A 21,429-nucleotide genomic window follows, 5' to 3' on the forward strand; every position below is an offset into this window, starting at 1 on the left:
TTTTGTTGATCTTGTTGAGGTTTCGAATGAGAGCGGTAGCCATGATAGCAGATGTCGAAAAAATGTATCGGCAAATTTTGATTAAAGAAGAAGATAGGAAACTTCAACGAATATTATGGAGAGAAAACGAAAACGAACCTGTCAAGGTATACGAGCTTCAAACAGTAACCTACGGCACAGCATGTGCTCCATACTTGGCCATCAGAACGCTGAGAAAGGTGTTTGAAGATCATGAAAATGAGTTTCCTAAGGCACAAGAGTGGCGTGATGATTTTTACTTTGACGACCTTATCAGCGGAGCCAACAATGTCGAGCAGGCTAAGGAGATAGCTAAACAAGTGTCAGCGATGCTGAGTAAGGCAGGTTTCAAGCTAAGAAAGTGGGCTTCAAACGCGTTGGAGGCCTTAGACCATGTCCCAGAAGATGATTGCGCACAGTCAGATGAATTTAATGTGGATAACGAAGATGTGTCAACATTAGGGCTGATTTGGATCCCTCGGACGGATCAATTTCGTATAAAAATCCCAGCACTAGATGCTGAAAAACCCATCACAAAGAAAGCGGTTATGAGCGATGTGGCAAGGATTTATGATCTGTTAGGCTTTCTAGATCCGATCAAAATGACAGCAAAACTATTATTACAAAGGATCTGGGCTATGAAGAATAATAGTGGAAAAAACTGGTCGTGGGATGAACTGCTACCAGAAGCGATGCAAATAGAATGGAAGGCTTTCGTAAACCAACTTAATAGATTGGAACAGATTCGTATTCCAAGAAGGTTACTTATGGATGGCGAATGGCAGTATCATATATTTTGTGATGCGTCTGAGAGGGGTTACGGTGCAACGGTGTACGTGAGAAACGCGGAGGCAAGGAGAGGGATTGAGGTAGCGCTACTAATGTCAAAATCGAAGGTGGCGTCATTGTCGAAAAGGCTTACCATTGCTAGGTTGGAATTGTGTGGAGCATTGTTGGCTAGTAGATTGTATCAAACAATGAGGAGAGCAAATATGGCTAAGGGAGTTTGCTATTTGTGGACTGATTCCATGACAGTTTGGCACTGGATAAACGCACCACATAATCACTGGAAAACGTTCGTAGCTAATCGGGTAGCAAAGATTCAGGAGTTAACAGAAGGCTGTTACTGGCGACATGTACCAGGCGTTATGAATCCAGCAGACCTCGTATCACGAGGCTGTGAGCCAGATAGTTTCTCGGGGAATACCTTATGGTGGTCGGGGCCACAGTGGTTGAGGGAAGGAGTGGAGAGGTGGCCAGGAATTCCAACTAACGGAGAAACAACCAGCGAAGAAAAACGGGTGACGGTAGCACTAGTTTCTTCTGGAACGGAAGAAAGCTTCTGTAGTTATTTGTTCAGTCGAACATCATCGTATACAACGCTTCGAAGAGTTGTCGGATATTGTTTGCGTTATATTGAAAGTCGACTTAACCAATGCAAGCAAGAGAGAGGAAGTGCGTTAACGACTGAGGAACTATACCGAGCAGAAAGAGCCATTTGTCGAGTAGTACAAACCGAGCATTTTCCAGAAGAGATCAAATTGTTAAAGAAAGGCGAATTGATCGCCAGGCGTTCAGAACTCGCAACACTTAGTCCATATATGGATGACACTGGTTTGATTCGAGTAGGTGGTAGACTGGGACGATGTACAGTAAATGCGAATACTAAACACCCAATTGTTATACCGAGGGGTTGTCAGTTAGCCACATTATTGGTAGAATGCTTCCATAAAAGATATCTACATGCGGCGCCTCAATTGTTAGCAACTACGTTAAGGCAAAGATTTTGGTTAATTAAGGCTAGATCCAGTATGAGAAAGGTTACAAGACAGTGCGTGCGGTGTTTTCGAACTAAACCACCATCATGTGTAACACAACCAATGTCAGATTTGCCAACATCACGTGTGACAGAGGCTAGGCCATTTGCAATCTCCGGTGTAGACTACTGCGGTCCATTTTATGTGAAGAGTAATCAACGCAAATCAGTACCAACCAAGGCATTTGTCGCCGTATTTGTGTGTTTTGTTACACGAGCAATTCATCTCGAGCTAGTTTCAGATTTGAGCACGTCAGCATTTTTAGCAGCCTTCAGAAGATTTGTAGCTAGAAGAGGGTTGGTAACAGAGATGAACTCGGATAATGGGACAAATTTTAAGGGAGCTGCTAATGAACTTCGTAAACTACACGATCTATTTAAGTCTGTACAATTTCAGGAGAGTGTGCAATCATGGAGTAGTCAGCAAGGCATCAAGTGGAAGTTTATACCCCCTCGCGCTCCACATTTTGGGGGCCTTTGGGAGGCAGCTCATTGCGATCTATGAACAGACATAAGTGCGATCTATGAAATTTCACCTTCGACGTATGATCGGAGATTCTCCCATGACGTACGAAGATCTCTTAACGGTTTTAGTTGAGATCGAAGGATGTCTCAATTCACGGCCTCTAACGTCGCTATCAGATGATCCTGCGGATATGGAAGTGCTCACGCCAGGACACTTCCGTACGGGGTCAAATATGCAGCAAATTGCGGAGCTTGATGTTAGCGATATTCCTGATAATAGACTAAATCATTGGCGTGCGGTGCAAAAGCGGGTACAACATTTTTGGGCACGGTGGAGAAAAGTGTAGCGACCTTGCCCGCTACGATCCGTTTTCGATAAGGTTTTCGATAAGGCTACGTGTAGCTGCGGCTAAAGGGGCGGCCGTGAGAATAAATATTGCGGATAGTTGCGAGAGGAGAACGAGCGAAACGAAAACCGAGAGAGCGAGCGATCGAACGAAGCGGTACGATGATCGAGCGGTTTTGCGGCGCGATGGCGAAAAAAAGACGCGGCACTTTGGTAACGGTTATCAGGTGGTTTGGTGGTGGTTTTGGCTCGTGCAATAAAGTTTTAGTTGGTTTGGCGTAATATTAAATAAAAATAATTTATTTATTTTTAAAAAGAAATTAGTTAGTCGTTTCATGTGGTGACAGCGGAAAAGCGCAAAAATTTTAGCGCAGGTAACATTTCTGACTGGTGTGCAAAAAACGGGAGTAGCTGGTGAAATTTTTTTGGGTAAGTGGTGGCGGAAAATAGCAGCGTTATAGTGAGTGATATTAAATTATAGTGAATAATACTACACATAAGTTTGAATCTTGAATCTTGAATCTTTTGAATCTTTTATTAATTCGTTTTAAATATAATTAGAAAAAAAAATACATAAATAGTTAAGACAGTTTGTACGATCTTTCTCTTTGTAATTTATTCCCAAATCCTTCATTTTATTTTCGGGCGTAAGGTGATGAACAATAGGGTGTTAGCACTTAGAAATAGAGCAATTCAAATTAATACAGGTAGCTTAACTAATATTTGTGCATTCCAACCTACATACAACTTAAACTCCACAACTGTTAGCGAATCCTGTATGAATCAGGAATATAGTTATAAAGAACGCCTCCAGATCCTCAAAGCAGAGCTTCTTAACCAAAGTGTCGAAATCGAGAGAGCGTTAAACGGTACAATTTCAAGTATGGCGTACGAATTTCCGATAGAGAAAGCAATGCTTTACATTCCGGAATATCACGGAACAGCAAAAGATCTGGACGGTTTTCTATATCAAATAGAGTATTTTGCGAAACAAATTCCTGAAGGGGAATCGGAAGAAGACCTTATACGAACGGTAATGTTCAAATTGAAGGGAGAGGCTGCGGGTTCTTTTAATCGAATTTTGGATGATTCGTGGAACAGCGTTAAAATGAATCTGATAAAAGTGTTTGGAGAAAAGTTTAGCTTGGAAGCCATTTTCCAGCAAGTCGAGACGCTGCAACAAGAGGTCAATGAACCTTTTTCCAAATACAAAGAAAGAGTGATGAAACTTAAAGATCATATTATTAATAACGATAGAGCAAATACGGAAGATTCATACGCACTGAAAAACTTAAAAATACATTTTTTGGCTGGTTTAAAGAACCCGGAATTAAAAACTCTTGCGAGAACCAATAAGCATCTCAGTTTTGATGAACTTTTGGAATATCTCCAGGAAGAGGTAGTGCAAATCGAACATATCCGAAAGATCGAGGAAAGATTAAACCGCACGCAATTTTTCGAAACTTACAGCAATGAGAGTTCCATGAACCCGTGCCAAAACAGCTATAATTACACCTATCCAAATAACCAAACTGCTCCTAATGTAGATTGTAGCACTGATAGTAGAAAACGCTGCGATAATGGTAACAGTAGCTTAAACCATTCACATATTAATAATTTTGGGATACCCCAACACAACAGTACAACATATAATACTAATCCTCCTAATTTTAATAATAATTATTCTCGCCCGAGAAGATACTTTACACCATATAGAAACAATAACACACAAAACACAATACCTCAAAATAATTTTACACAAGGGCCTTCTCAAAACAACCTCTACAATAACTCTAACAGCTCACACAATCACCAACAATCCGATAATCCGACTGTGAATCAAAAAAACTAAAACAAGGAGCACTAGTCAATCTTAATAAAAACACTGGTGTTCCTACAAGCCAAAATAATATATTCTTCTTCGGTTCATGTCAAGAACATCAGAATAAATCTGATAACGGTTTATGTAGCGATTTTGTAGAAGAGAGTGAATTGCTTAATATCGATTATATTAAAGACGGTAAATTAATGGCCAAAATTTTATCGAAATGTATGGAAGCAAAAGAAATTTATTATTTAATTGATACTGGAGCCTGCTTTAACTTTCTAAGTTTGGAATTAGCAAAAGAGCTTGGGGCATCTTCAATCGATTATAATGATAATATAAAATTTGCTAGTTTTGATGGAACAGTATCCGACACAGTAGGTTCAATTCTAATTTACTTACATATTGGTAGGTCAACATACCCAATAAAATTTTATATAATTAAAACACTTAATGTCCCAGGAATTTTGGGGGCAGAATTTCTAAAGGAATACACAGTAAAAGTCGATAAATACTTTCAAAGCATATCCTTAAAAAGTCCAGTTAACGGAGAGGTCAATGAAAGTAATATTGAAAAATTACCTATTGATAGCATTGAATGCGATTTAGCTTCCCCACCAGAAGATTTCGAACTACTTCCACGTATTGAGAAACAAGAAATAGATTGTGATGTAGTTGAAACAAGTAAGGAAATACAACTGATAGGTTCTGAAAGATATGTGGAATTGTTGAGAAAAATTAGTCTTGATCATTTAGAACAGACTACAGCGAAAGATAAAAAAATATCATTAATGATTTTAAAAATATATTTTATTTGCCAGGGGATAATTTAACGTATACAGATGCAGCTTCACATGAAATAGAAACAAACTCTAATATTCCCATTTACAAACGCCAATATAGATTTCCGGCAGCATTAAATACGATTATGGAGTTACATATAGAAGAAATGTTAAAGCAACAAATTATAAGACCTAGTAAGAGCCCTTGGAATGCTCCCGTGATGTGCATACCGAAAAAATCTGATGTTGATGGGGAACGAAAATACCGGATTGTTGTTGATTTTCGAGCTCTTAATTTAATTACAAAGCCTTTCATTTATCCAATTCCTCGGATAGATGATATAATGGATAACATTGGCCAAAGTAAATATTTTTCCACAATTGATCTAAAATCTGGGTTTTTCCAAATACCGATAGCACGTAAAGACGCTGCGAAAACAGCATTTTCAACGTCCAAAGGACATTATGAGTTTTTAAGAATGCCAATGGGTTTGAAAAATAGTCCTTCAACTTTTCAGAAACTTATGAACACTGTTCTTTACGCTATACAACCCGTTAAGGCATTCGTGTACTTGGACGATATTGTAGTGTTTGGGGAATCAGAAGAGGAACATAATCTCAATTTGGAGAAAGTTCTAAACGGATTAAAACAGCACAACCTCAAGATTGAACCATCAAAATGTAAAATTCTTCATAAACAAATAAACTATTTGGGCCACACTATAAATGAGGAAGGGATTAAACCTACATTAGCTAATGTTAAATCTATCTTAAATATGCCAATACCAAAAACTCTCAAGGAGCTACGTTCGTTTTTGGGAACCATTAATTTTTATGGGAAATTTCTTCCAAACGTGTCCAATATTCGCAAACCATTGCATGAATTATTAAAGAAAAATACAAATTTTGTGTGGAATGAAGGCTGTCAGCAAGCATTTGAAAAATTAAAACAACTTCTTACTTCTGAGCCTTTATTATTACGTCCTAAATATAATGATGTTTTTGTAATCACCACTGATGCTAGTGATTACGCTCTCGGAGCAGTCCTTTCAAATGAGAAAACCATTGAAAGGCCAATTTCTTATGCTAGCAAAACTCTTGTGGGAGCAGAGAAACGATACCACCCAATCGAGAAGGAGCTCTTGGCGATCGTGTGGGCCGTAGAGCACTTTAAACATTATGTCTATGGACAGAAGTTTATCATATACACTGATCATAGACCACTAGTGTCAATATGGAGACTCAAAGAAAATTCTCCAATTTTATCACGATTGCGATTAAGGCTCCAGGGATTAGAATGTGAAATAAGGTATAGAAAAGGGAAGGAGAATGTGGTTGCCGATTTTTTATCAAGGCTTCCTCAAATTAAACTGAGGGAAATACAAGAAGATGGACAAATTAAAACGGTAGCAGTCATCACACGCCAACAAATCAAGAAAAACCTTATTTCAAATAACGAAGTAGAGGAAAGTATCGGTGGGCAAACTATGATGGATACTAAACAGGCAAATCACTGGGAAGATTTAATGAAAATGGATTTAGAAAGGGAAACAAGCGAACAAGAAAAACAGAGGAGGGACAAATTGAACAATTTAAAAGAAAAAGCAAAATTAAAATTTCAAAATTACACACCAGGTGCTGATAAAGTGGAAATAGAAAGATCTGAAATTAACACCGTTCTTCAGGAGTTTCACGATGCTCCATTAGGAGGCCACTTAGGAACCAGAAGAATGAAAAGAAGGATTAAGGACTTATTCTTTTGGAAGGGGATGGACAAGGATATCGAAGGGTACGTAAGAAGTTGTAAATCGTGCCAGCTCAATAAGATAGGAAGATGCAACAAAATTCCTATGCAAATCACAACCACCTCAAAATATCCTTTTGAAAAAGTATACATGGATATTGTGATTTTACCAGAATCGGAGAAAGGAAACAAATATGGATTGGTTATCCAAGATGATCTCTCCAGATATCTTATTGTAACACCCATGGGAAATCAAGAGGCAACAACAGTAGCCAAAGCCTTTGTAGAGGAGGTTATTTGCCTTGTAGGGGTTCCTATAGAATTAGTAACAGACCAGGGCACAAATTTTATGAGCCAGGTCATGAAAGATGTATGTAAACTACTAAAAATTAAAAAAATCAATACTTCTGCATACCACCCTCAAGGAAATATAGTTGAAAGAGCCAATAGGGAATTAAAAATATATTTAAGACAATTTGTCGGGAAAAATTATAAAACTTGGGATAAAGTATTACCATATTTCGCTATGGAATACAATACGTGTATAAACACTTCGACAGGGTACACTCCATATGAGTTGGTTTTCGGGAGGAAAGCTAGATTGCCCACATCAATTTATAATCAAAACGAGAGGAAAAGATTGTACTCCGATTTTTGTGAAGAAATGCAAACAAAACTAAAAGAGATGCACTTGATTGCTAGGGAAAATCTTATACAATCGAAACACAAAAGAAAAGAAAAGTACGACCAGAACGCTAATGAGTGGCAACCCATGTGGGGGGAAATGGTGGTGGTCCGGAACAATCAAACGGGTGTAGGGCAAAAGTTGCAAGGTATTTGGAGAGGACCGTATGAGGTGGTGGAAATACCAAGCGATCAGACATGTGTAATAAGAAATGGGAAAAGGCTAGAGAAGGTCCACAACAACAGGTTGAAAAGGTTTAACGAATAAAAAAATAAAAAATAAATAAATAAAAAATAGAATAGAGAAAAAAAAAACCGAGTCTGCCCGGGATAAGGCACGTGCTAAAGGAGGAAATGCCCTGCACTAGGGTTAAGTTTAGATTAGGCAGATTAGGGAAAACGGAGCAGATTGAGAATAGGGCATAGCGAGGGCTACTTTAAGCAAAAGTAAAAATTAGGGTAAGAAAAATAATGTAAATGGATATGCATCAACATTTTTATAATAACGCAAATTTAGCTGAACGGGTTTAAAATTAGGATGTTATCGATTTATAAGCATATTATATTAATTTTTATGCATATCCATAAGAAAAAATTTGTAAAATTAGTGAATAAGGATTTCGAAAAAAAAAAAAAAAACGTTAAGCAGGCTAACACTTTGAGGCACACATCACACGTCACCACTGTACACACACATATACACTTTACACGCACGGGTAGAACGCTACACGCACGGATGGAAGCGAAAAGCAAGCAAGCGAATTGATGGCATAGCGGCATAATATTCGATGTGCAATTAAAAGGTTGATCTGGTGCGGTTGAGCGGATGAATTTGATAGAACAGAGTTGATCAAATGCTCCCCCAGAGGTTGCTCTTAGCAGAGGATTGAACGAGCACACGGCAAATTATTAGACAGCACCTAAAACAATAAGACGAAACAATAAGCACAGCGAAGCAGGTTGTTCGATCCGTATACTTAGGTTGCGAGAGATGCTAATAAGCCAAGAAGCAAGAGATCCTTAATGAGAGACAAAGCGATTGCTGGTGCACGGTACACGTTTATGCGACGGAAGTGGTAGGATAATGGAACGAATTGATAATATGCAGGCAGCAGGCTTGAAATAGAAGGCACATATGCAAATTTTCTTGCTTTCGAAAAAAAAAAGTGTAATGACATGTAGCGACCTTGCCCGCTACGATCCGTTTTCGATAAGGTTTTCGATAAGGCTACGTGTAGCTGCGGCTAAAGGGGCGGCCGTGAGAATAAATATTGCGGATAGTTGCGAGAGGAGAACGAGCGAAACGAAAACCGAGAGAGCGAGCGATCGAACGAAGCGGTACGATGATCGAGCGGTTTTGCGGCGCGATGGCGAAAAAAAGACGCGGCACTTTGGTAACGGTTATCAGGTGGTTTGGTGGTGGTTTTGGCTCGTGCAATAAAGTTTTAGTTGGTTTGGCGTAATATTAAATAAAAATAATTTATTTATTTTTAAAAAGAAATTAGTTAGTCGTTTCAAAAGATTACCTTCAGCAGTTACAGGCTAGAACAAAATGGCACGGGCCAGCTGTCAAGATTAGTCCTGGAATGATGGTGCTTATAAGGGAGGATAATGTGCCCCCTGGCAAATGGCCGTTAGGAAGAATTACAGAAGTACATCCAGCAGAAGACGGGGTAGTAAGAGTGGTAACTATCAAAACGGCACAAGCAGAAAGGGTAAAACGACCTGTTGCTAAAATTTGTATTTTGCCATTTAATGCTAAGAGCATAGAAGAAGGTAGTGAAATAAGAGAGGCTAATTAGAATGTTATGATTGAATTGTATTGAATTAATGGGTGCGATAAAATTAGAATTTTATGGTGGTCGGGATGTTCACGCCTAGAGCGTAGCCTAAGCATGTATATACTAGTGTTAGTGATAGGATTAGGATGAAATAGGATAATATAGGAATAATTGTAAAATAAAGTTTAGTCTAAGCCCACAAGCCGTCTCAGCAATATCGTTTATTTGAGCTATTGAACACCCTGCGCCAATCCTCTTCATCGAAGAACATGTGCTCAATTGCAAATAACACCCGTGCGTTTTAATGCGCAGGTGTTAAATTGGGCACTTTGAGTGGCACTCGCGCGAGTAGCCCGGAACTGACCAATCTTCGCTGAACTGTTCTCGGCGTCACCGCCAATTTCAGTCTGCCTCGGATCTCTGGTGCCGAGCTAAACGGATGTTTCTTCGATATGTTTACAATCTTACGGTCATCCTCCGCCGTGGTCTTCCGAGGACGTCCGGGTGACTTGCGCGTTTCGGTTGTCCGAAGCGCGTTTGCCACAAAAGTGCGCGATCGTTCCATTAGTGATGGGTAACCGGAATCGCACCCACGGCTCGGAATCGCTTCCGAGCATTGCTACTCCGGCTCCGATTTCGAAAAATTCAAATCGTCGATTCCGCCCGGAGCCGTCGGAGCCGTCCGGAGCCGTCCGGAGCTGTCCGGAGCCGTCCGGAGTCGTCCGGAGCCGTCGGAGCCGTCCTAACTGATGTGGCCGGAGCCGTCGGAGCCGTCCGGAGCCGCTAGTCGGCAGCTGGAGCCGTCCGGAGCCGTCGGAGCCGTCCGGAGCCATCGGGGCCGTTGGAGCCGTTGGAGCCGTTGGAGCTGTCCGGAATCGTTGGAGCCATCGGAGCCGTCCGAAGCCGTCGGAGCCGTTGGAGCCGTCGGAGCCGCTAGTCGGCAGCTGGAGCCGGTCGGAGCCGTCGAAGCAGTTGGAGCCGACGGAGCCGGTTGGAGCCGCCCGGAGCCGACGGAGCCGACGGAGCCGTCCGGAGCCGGTCGGAACCGTTGTAGTCGTTGGAGCCAACGGAACAAGTTGGAGACGTTGGGGCCGTCGGGGCCGTCGAAGCCGACGGAGCCAGTTCGAGCCTTAATTTCCCGATATCAGCGATGATTTCATTTTAAAAAACAGCTTACGAGTAAAAAAATAGTCTTCTTCATTTATTGCTCTGAAGTTTTTTTTATTACAGTATTTTACAAGTATTTTTTTAAACAATAAAGTCAAAAACAATTGGTTGCTCCGTATAAATAGGGAAAAACTATGAATAAAACTATTATTGATCTTTATTTTCATAAAAGATGGACGGATGGTTGATAGTTATATTCTTTGTCTTGTCCATGTGCCATCATGTTATTCGGTAAAAAACAAGTGCGGCCTAAACCATACACGTTAGTCGATGTAAACAACCGTGCAAAACTGCCATAATTACACTCGTCTGCCTCGTTGTTTCGTATTTTATCAAACCCACCTCCCGTCATAGTTCGATTGCTCCTTGAACTTGAACTTCATATCAATAAATGAAGAAGACTCTTTTTTTACTCGTTAGCTGTTTTTTACAATAAAATTATCACTAATATCGGGAAATTAATGCGCTTCAGAATGCTTCCGACTATTACAACTACTCCGACGGCTCCAACGGTTCCAACGACTCCAACGGTTCCAACGGCTCCGACGGCTCCGCCGGTTCCGGACGGCTCCGGCTGCCGACTAGCGGCTCCGGACGGCTCCGGAGGGCTCCGACGGCTCCAACGGCTCCAACGGCTCCGACGGCTCCAACGGCTCCAACGGCTCCAACGGCTCCGACGGCTCCGACGGCTCCGCCGGCTCCGGACGGCTCCGACGGCTCCGGATGGCTCCGGCTGCCGACTAGCGGCTCCGGACGGCTCCGGACGGCTCCGGCTGCCGACTAGCGGCTCCGGACGGCTCCGAACGGCTCCGAACGGCTCCAGACGGCTCCGAGGTCGGAGTTTTGCACCTACCTTCCGGAACCGCTTCCAATTTTGGCGGAGTCATTCGGAAGCGATTCCGGATTTTTGTTGAATTTACCCATCACTACGTTCCATCACGAACTCGATCGTTCTGCGCTTAATGCCAGCAGCCGCCATTCGCTTTATTCTATGGCGCTGATAATCGGTACAATGTTTACCTCGACCCATGGTAGTAAATATTGCTTGCTTAGACCGTCAAGAACACACTGGTTACAAACTTGGACACGACTGATGCCGTGCACTGCCTGCGTTCTGCTTTTATACGCGATGAATAACATCGTTGTTTAGCAGCGAAAACATGCGTATTGATAAAAACTTTCAATGAGTAAGCGAGTAAGCATCTACCCATTCAAAACCAGAACAGAATACTGCCGCGCTCATGAAACAAAACGCCCATAGAAAAGAACACCTGCGCGCTTGCTCAATGCACACACAAAGTTTCCCATGCGCACACAACGTTCAACGCAGAGATGCACGCAGGCCTTTCAATGGCGTGCACTGGCGAAACACCTGTAAGGGAATGCCGAGTTCATTGCTATTGTGCGCGTTTCCATTTCGCACCGCTGTCGCAATCACATTCATGAAACAGAACACCTGCGTTCTCGTCCGAGGAGCAAGCGCTGCTGTCGATACAAACTTTAGCTTTTATCCAAGTGTGAACGCACGCTGTTTCACATGATAACACATATAATCAGAATGCTTTCAACGCAATATGAAACCATGAAAAGCTACGTTTCTTCAGACAAAAACCCACACATGTTCTATCCAGTTTTTGCCCACCCATGTTCTATCCAGTGCCTTATACTTTTCGTATAAGGCAATGGAGTCATGGAGTTTATATTGCCCAAATGCCTTTCGCTTCGCTACCTATGCAGTTTGGCAGTCTCTGTCCCACCAAGGAGTGGGAGGCTTGGTATGCGTCTTTATTTGGCGGGGCTCTCTTGTTTGGGCTGCAAGAGCGCACTCGTTTACACAGTCTACGAGATTTTTGTATTCCACTAGAGGGTCGAAAATGGATGTCACAGATGGCAGCCTCACTGACATAAGTGCGTTGTATCTCGTCCAATCAATATTCCTTGTCATGTCGCAGTTGACAGGTATGCTATTGATTGGGCGCCTTCCAGTAGTGATTTTAATTTCAATCGGTAAGTGATCGCTGCCATTAAGGTCCTGGATAACCTTCCACAAAGTATCCAGAGCAAGCGACACTGAGCATAGAGACAGGTCTATTGCACTGTCACGCGCCGAAGGCCCTGCCACTCTAGTAGCATCGCCGGAGTTTATTATTATCAATCTATGGTTGTCGCAAAAGTCCCTAATGACTGGAGCACATGAGTCGTCTCGTGTGCATCCCCAGTCGTATCCATGAGAATTGAAATCTCCCAGGATGAGAAAAGGTGTTTTCATTGCAAATGCTATTATTTCAAGATCCTTTTTGATCTTCTCAAGTTCAATCTCGGCTTCCGGTGGGATATATACTGATGCAAAGGATAAATCAAGATCGCCTCTCTTTGCCTGGATTGCGACACATTCAATAATTAGTAGTGAGGGGAGGGGTATTCGAAAGAATTGTATGTTTTTTCGTACTCCTAAGAGTACTCCCCCACCACGCCTAACCCTATCTATAGTGTTTCGATCTTGGCGTAGAATGTTATATCCGTGGAAGGTAACTTTTTTATCAGGGGAAAGCCAACCCAAGCGCCACAGATTAAGCTTAAAAGACTGGAAAATTGAATATCCATAGAAAAAAAATGAAAGCTCCACAGCTTCATTGGTTTGATCAATAGATGGCGTATTACAACTCATCATTATATTGCTATCCTTTTCTTGCAATGTGTTTCGACAAGTTTCATCTTATCATGACCTATATAGCCTTCTAACTTTCTGAGCAAAAATATATATGAATGGTCGTGTGGTCAGATACGTGGGTATCAACACCAACGACCATTATTCGAATCTCACTTGCTTCAGTACTGGTGGTTTCTGTTGGAGTTTAGTATTTAAACAAGCGTATCGCCGTTCTAGTTCTAGCGATGCATAATTTCAATGCGAAACCATACAACAGTACAGAAGAAATGAGAAAACTCTCCTCCAAGCGATGAAGCTCAACTGGTTGGGGTATCCCACCAACAGAGAGCGCCACCAGCTTTTTCGCTATTTTTAGAATGCATGAGTCGTTTGCCGTCTGCTAAACGAAGTCTTTCTATATTCCGTTTAGGTAGAGAACTTGAGTCGTTTAGAAGCCGTTTAGTGGTCGTTTAGTGGATTTGTGGCACTTGGGATCCACCTTGGATACGGTATTGCTACGGTTAGTCAAGCGACGAATTGTCAAAATGCTCTAGATGCCACAATTTAATATTTTTAATCCACCTTGGTCGAGCGCACCAACATATCTGTTACGTTCGCGATTATTAAATTCGTAACGGACGTGTCAAATTGTAAATTCGCGTGGTGCGCGATCACCTTAATCTAGAAACCGGGAACGCTACGTGTAAAAGCGGAATAAAAATGCGTCACATACACTAACATGCGGCACTCACGCGTACGTACACTTATGTACTATTATCCTCGGAAAGGATAAACTAACACCCTAAAAATTGTATGGGCTTCCGGGGGTATAAAAGGGACCGAACTTTTAATAAACAAATCATTAGGATTTTGCAACTCTAAGAAACCTCGTCTTTTTTAATTTTGCATATTCGGATCAAGAAAGAAATCTCTCATCCCTCTTCACCCCCTTCTGCGGCATAGGCTCCTCAAATTACTTGAGAGAGCAACTAGCGGGAAGGTTTATTATTGGTGTTGAACGGTTGAGAAGATCGCTGTTACCCGAGCGGGTTTGATTTACAAGGCCGCATCCTTCGCGTGGCCCACAGATCCGTTCGCCGTCGTAACAATATCTAAGGCCGCAAATACACGACGCGCGTTTCCGCGCCCGCGAAAACGCGTATAACAATCCAGCCATAGAAATGAAATCCCGCTGTGCAAAGCGACGGATGGCGTTATGGCGTTCTGAGAATTTTATCATGCCTTCCTTTTCTCTCCAACGGCAAATTTGTCGAGCAGCTCGTCGAGCTGCCCGTCCCTGGCTCCGCCTCATTCCCCTCGCCTGAGCGCGCTGCCGAAGGTTTGGATGTGTTGGTGCGTCAGACGGCCAATCGCTGTCAGCCATCGTCCGTGCTTTTTCCCTCCATAGCGCTATCTCTTTCTCGCGTGTGGTCAATGCTCGCGAGCTGTTGTGGCGCCAAAAATGCCGTTAACAAACATTGCGGCGATGAAGTTGTATTTTCACAAATCAAACGAAAAAAGAGCAATAAGTTCAATTGCTGCAATGTAAAAATGACTAATGAATCGCTAGCTCACGCTGGAGGGTTTGCTGTGCAACGCGCAGAACCCTGATTCGCATTAATACATTCAGCCCGGCGCTGATTTTCATCAACTTTCCTTTCCACCAGCATCTAGAACGCAGGCCGGAAAGTTCACTGGCAGTTCCTGGGGCCTGCCATCGATCTGAACGTGTTAAGTATTAAGCATAACTTTGTTACACAAAGCTTTTGCTTTCGTATGTTCTAGATTACACAGATATGCTGTGCCGTCTGCGCAAAGGTATGAGCGTGCGTGTGTGTGCACAACTGTCGCCAAATGTGTTTTCTTCCGGAATGTTATGATCCATCGGTCAAAGAAACGAAGGTGTTCATGAAAAGCGGAAAGACGAATTGAGGCCCCTGTCAATGGTAACTGATGACCGGGAGCAGGGGGTACTGGCACACAGCTGTTGGAAGATTGAACGGTATACTTAAATTGCCGGCGGATGGGGGGGGGGGGGGAGGGGGGTGGCCATGGGACCACCCGATCATCTTTCCGGGGGCCTTTGTAGCTAATACTTGTAGACATACGGCATATCACAGACTAGAGATCTTCGGTGACCGCCTAGTCCGCCTACCATTAGATCCACCGCTGGTTCATGACGGTGTTTTTTTATCGTGGAGGTGCATCCTTCCCCCTGCCTGCAGCGTATGCATCGAGCAGGAGACAGTGTGGCAGTATGCAAGTTGCACACTGGATAGGAGCGGGCCCGCGGCACCGCCATCATTCCGGACATCTGCATGCCCGTCGTGGGTTCTAATCGCGTATGAACCGTCCGCCGTAGCAAGAGGTGACTATCCGGCTACGTGGTACTCAAGTCCTGAAAAGGCCGGCATGACCGCGTTGGCTAGTACGCCAATAATAATAATAATAATAATAATAATAATAATAATAATAATAATAATAATAATAAAAAAAAGAACTTAGCGTAGCAGTCCACATCCGGGTAAGAGTTTGTCTTGACTTTGTTGCTGCCGGGTCTACCGCTGTGACGCGACAAATGCACGGAATGCACTCGAGCAAAACATGAACCTACCGATCCGAACCCATTCCAAGGCATTGCCGGTCAATCGGCGTCATGATAACTACTCCAAACCAACAAGCCACCAGATTCTGGACGGACAGGTGCAGCACCATACGCGCACCGTAATAAACAAATCCAGATACCTCTTTTGTATGGATTCATACGTCTGCTAGCTTAAGTGGAAAGAAATGTGCTACATATCACACGCACGTTTGCTTCGATCGTGTTTCTTTTTAACACAGAGCCGATCGAAAAGATGCCAATGGGTTTAGAAACGCACGTACACACACAAACACACAAACACGCGCGCGCAAACTCACACACAAACACGCACGCGCAAACTCACTCACACACACACACACACACATACACACACACACACACACACACACACACACACACACACACACACACACACACACACACACACACACACACACACACACACACACACACACACACACACACACACACACACACACACACACACACACACACACACACACACACACACACACACACACACACACACACACACACACACACACACACACACACACACACACACACACACACACACACACACACACACACACACACACACACACACACACACACACACACACACACACATACACATACACACACACACACACACACACACACACACACACACATACAGTATCGGACAGAAAGATAGGGCATTTGTTTTTTAACGCACCATGCACCCGTTGGGTGAAGTTTATGTGTGGTTTGTATGTGTTTGTGTTTGTGTGTGTGTGTGTGTGTGTGTGTGTGTGTGTGTGTGTGTGTGTGTGTGCATGTGTGTGTGTGTGTGTATGTATGTTTGAATGTGTATTGATGTGTGTGTTTGTTTCACAAGTAGGTCGTTTCGGATAGATTTGTCAGTAGTTTTTTTGTGTTTTGGGTTAGGTTTTTGTTGTAATTTGCAGGACCACCGCCCTCGCGAGCAGTGATCCCTATTCAAAAATGCAATAAGCTCAGTTTTTGATCTTATTGCCGTCGCCCACGATGACATTAATCATGCGTTGACGCATCGACATCACCAGATTCTGGATCGTTTCAGGTGGAATTTTGCTCAACACCTCTTGCATGTGATCGAAGAGATGATCCAGATCTTCCGGTATGTTTTTACCCAGCCTCTTCTTGAAAATTGCCCAGAGGTTCTGGGATTGATGGGATTGAGATCCGGGCTAAGGGCTGGCCACTTCATTGTTTTGACATTGTTGTCAGCAAGCCAAGTTTGGACAGTCCCGGAAGTATGCTTAGAATCGTTGTCTTGCATAAACATCCAAGACCGAGGAAGGTTTTTCCTAGCGTGTGATAGCAAATGAGTATCAAGAATATCTCGATACCCAAACCGATTTAAATTACCGTGGATTCGAACCAACGGACCCATCCCATAGTAGGAGAAGCATCCCCACACCATGAGACTACCACCGCCATGCTTAAAAGTTTTGAAGCAGTACTTCGGATCAAGAGCACAATTAACAGGGCGCCGAACCAACCTGCGTCCGTCCGACCCCTGTCGATTGAATTTTGACTCGTCTGACCACAAAACCCTGCGCCAATCCTCTTCATCGAAGAACATGTGCTCAATTGCAAATAACACCCGTGCGTTTTTATGCGCAGGTGTTAAATTGGGCACTTTGACTGGCACTCGCGCGAGTAGCCCGGCACTGACCAATCTTCGCTGAACTGTTCTCGGCGTCACCGCCAATTTCAGTCTGCCTCGGATCTCTGGTGCCGAGCTAAACGGATGTTTCTTCGATATGTTAACAATCTTACGGTCTTCCTCCGCCGTGGTCTTCCGAGGACGTCCGGGTGACTTGCGCGTTTCGGTTGTCCGAAGCGCGTTCGCCACAAAAGTGCGCGATCGTTCCATCACGAACTCGATCGTTCTGCGCTTAATGCCAGCAGCCGCCATTCGCTTAATGATATGGCGCTGATAATCGGTACAATGTTTACCTCGACCCATGGTAGTAAATATTGCTTGCTTAGACCGTCAAGAACACACTGGTTACAAACTTGGACACGACTGATGCCGTGCACTGCCTGCGTTCTGCTTTTATACGCGATGAATAACATCGTTGTTTAGCAGCGAAAACATGCGTATTGATAAAAACTTTCAATGAGTAAGCGAGTAAGCATCTACCCATTCAAAACCAGAACAGAATACTGCCGCGCTCATGAAACAAAACGCCCATAGAAAAGAACACCTGCGCGCTTGCTCAATGCACACACAAAGTTTCCCATGCGCACACAACGTTCAACGCAGAGATGCACGCAGGCCTTTCAATGGCGTGCACTGGCGAAACACCTGTAAGGGAATGCCGAGTTCATTGCTATTGTGCGCGTTTCCATTTCGCACCGCTGTCGCAATCACATTCATGAAACAGAACACCTGCGTTCTCGTCCGAGGAGCAAGCGCTGCTGTCGATACAAACTTTAGCTTTTATCCAAGTGTGAACGCACGCTGTTTCACATGATAACACATATAATCAGAATGCTTTCAACGCAATATGAAACCATGAAAAGCTACGTTTCTTCAGACAAAAACCCACACATGTTCTATCCAGTTTTTGCCCACCCATGTTCTATCCAGTGCCTTATACTTTTCGTATAAGGCAATGGAGTCATGGAGTTTATATTGCCCAAATGCCTTTCGCTTCGCTACCTATGCAGTTTGGCAGTCTCTGTCCCACCAAGGAGTGGGAGGCTTGGTATGCGTCTTTATTTGGCGGGGCTCTCTTGTTTGGGCTGCAAGAGCGCACTCGTTTACACAGTCTACGAGATTTTTGTATTCCACTAGAGGGTCGAAAATGGATGTCACAGATGGCAGCCTCACTGACATAAGTGCGTTGTATCTCGTCCAATCAATATTCCTTGTCATGTCGCAGTTGACAGGTATGCTATTGATTGGGCGCCTTCCAGTAGTGATTTTAATTTCAATCGGTAAGTGATCGCTGCCATTAAGGTCCTGGATAACCTTCCACAAAGTATCCAGAGCAAGCGACACTGAGCATAGAGACAGGTCTATTGCACTGTCACGCGCCGAAGGCCCTGCCACTCTAGTAGCATCACCGGAGTTTATTATTATCAATCTATGGTTGTCGCAAAAGTCCCTAATGACTGGAGCACATGAGTCGTCTCGTGTGCATCCCCAGTCGTATCCATGAGAATTGAAATCTCCCAGGATGAGAAAAGGTGTTTTCATTGCAAATGCTATTATTTCAAGATCCTTTTTGATCTTCTCAAGTTCAATCTCGGCTTCCGGTGGGATATATACTGATGCAAAGGATAAATCAAGATCGCCTCTCTTTGCCTGGATTGCGACACATTCAATAATTAGTAGTGAGGGGAGGGGTATTCGAAAGAATTGTATGTTTTTTCGTACTCCTAAGAGTACTCCCCCACCACGCCTAACCCTATCTATAGTGTTTCGATCTTGGCGTAGAATGTTATATCCGTGGAAGGTAACTTTTTTATCAGGGGAAAGCCAACCCAAGCGCCACAGATTAAGCTTAAAAGACTGGAAAATTGAATATCCATAGAAAAAAAATGAAAGCTCCACAGCTTCATTGGTTTGATCAATAGATGGCGTATTACAACTCATCATTATATTGCTATCCTTTTCTTGCAATGTGTTTCGACAAGTTTCATCTTATCATGACCTATATAGCCTTCTAACTTTCTGAGCAAAAATATATATGAATGGTCGTGTGGTCAGATACGTGGGTATCAACACCAACGACCATTATTCGAATCTCACTTGCTTCAGTACTGGTGGTTTCTGTTGGAGTTTAGTATTTAAACAAGCGTATAGCCGTTCTAGTTCTAGCGATGCATAATTTCAATGCGAAACCATACAACAGTACAGAAGAAATGAGAAAACTCTCCTCCAAGCGATGAAGCTCAACTGGTTGGGGTATCCCACCAACAGAGAGCGCCACCAGCTTTTTCGCTATTTTTAGAATGCATGAGTCGTTTGCCGTCTGCTAAACGAAGTCTTTCTATATTCCGTTTAGGTAGAGAACTTGAGTCGTTTAGAAGCCGTTTAGTGGTCGTTTAGTGGATTTGTGGCACTTGGGATCCACCTTGGATACGGTATTGCTACGGTTAGTCAAGCGACGAATTGTCAAAATGCTCTAGATGCCACAATTTAATATTTTTAATCCACCTTGGTCGAGCGCACCAACATATCTGTTACGTTCGCGATTATTAAATTCGTAACGGACGTGTCAAATTGTAAATTCGCGTGGTGCGCGATCACCTTAATCTAGAAACCGGGAACGCTACGTGTAAAAGCGGAATAAAAATGCGTCACATACACTAACATGCGGCACTCACGCGTACGTACACTTATGTACTATTATCCTCGGAAAGGATAAACTAACACCCTAAAAATTGTATGGGCTTCCGGGGGTATAAAAGGGACCGAACTTTTAATAAACAAATCATTAGGATTTTGCAACTCTAAGAAACCTCGTCTTTTTTAATTTTGCATATTCGGATCAAGAAAGAAATCTCTCATCCCTCTTCACCCCCTTCTGCGGCATAGGCTCCTCAAATTACTTGAGAGAGCAACTAGCGGGAAGGTTTATTATTGGTGTTGAACGGTTGAGAAGATCGCTGTTACCCGAGCGGGTTTGATTTACAAGGCCGCATCCTTCGCGTGGCCCACAGATCCGTTCGCCGTCGTAACAATATCTAAGGCCGCAAATACACGACGCGCGTTTCCGCGCCCGCGAAAACGCGTATAACAATCCAGCCATAGAAATGAAATCCCGCTGTGCAAAGCGACGGATGGCGTTATGGCGTTCTGAGAATTTTATCATGCCTTCCTTTTCTCTCCAACGGCAAATTTGTCGAGCAGCTCGTCGAGCTGCCCGTCCCTGGCTCCGCCTCATTCCCCTCGCCTGAGCGCGCTGCCGAAGGTTTGGATGTGTTGGTGCGTCAGACGGCCAATCGCTGTCAGCCATCGTCCGTGCTTTTTCCCTCCATAGCGCTATCTCTTTCGCGCGTGTGGTCAATGCTCGCGAGCTGTTGTGGCGCCAAAAATGCCGTTAACAAACATTGCGGCGATGAAGTTGTATTTTCACAAATCAAACGAAAAAAGCGCAATAAGTTCAATTGCTGCAATGTAAAAATGACTAATGAATCGCTAGCTCACGCTGGAGGGTTTGCTGTGCAACGCGCAGAACCCTGATTCGCATTAATACATTCAGCCCGGCGCTGATTTTCATCAACTTTCCTTTCCACCAGCATCTAGAACGCAGGCCGTAAAGTTCACTGGCAGTTCCTGGGGCCTGCCATCGATCTGAACGTGTTAAGCATTAAACATAACTTTGTTACACTAAGCTTTTGCTTTCGTATGTTGTAGATTACACAGATATGCTGTGGCGTCTGCGCAAAGGTGAGCGTGCGTGTGTGTGCACAACTGTCGCCAAATGTGTTTTTCCGGAATGTTATGATCCATCGGTCAAAGAAAGGAAGGTGTTCATGAAAGGCGGAAAGACGAATTGAGG

The 21,429-nt window shown here is 43.4% G+C and overlaps 1 protein-coding gene across 1 annotated transcript in view; it reads left to right on the forward strand.

Moving 5' to 3' along the window:
* Nucleotides 1-8,143: 8,143 nt before the first annotated feature.
* The window catches only part of LOC120952270 (segmentation protein Runt-like), a 55,736-nt gene continuing 42,450 nt past the window's right edge, over nt 8,144-21,429 (forward strand). Inside the window, exon 1 of the mRNA XM_049606721.1 lies at nt 8,144-8,153. The gene's annotated coding sequence lies outside the window, so the exon portion shown is untranslated. The remainder of the gene's footprint in view (nt 8,154-21,429) is intronic.

The sequence above is a fragment of the Anopheles coluzzii genome, chromosome X (genome assembly GCF_943734685.1).
Source record: "Anopheles coluzzii chromosome X, AcolN3, whole genome shotgun sequence".
NCBI classification, from domain to species: domain Eukaryota; kingdom Metazoa; phylum Arthropoda; class Insecta; order Diptera; family Culicidae; genus Anopheles; species Anopheles coluzzii.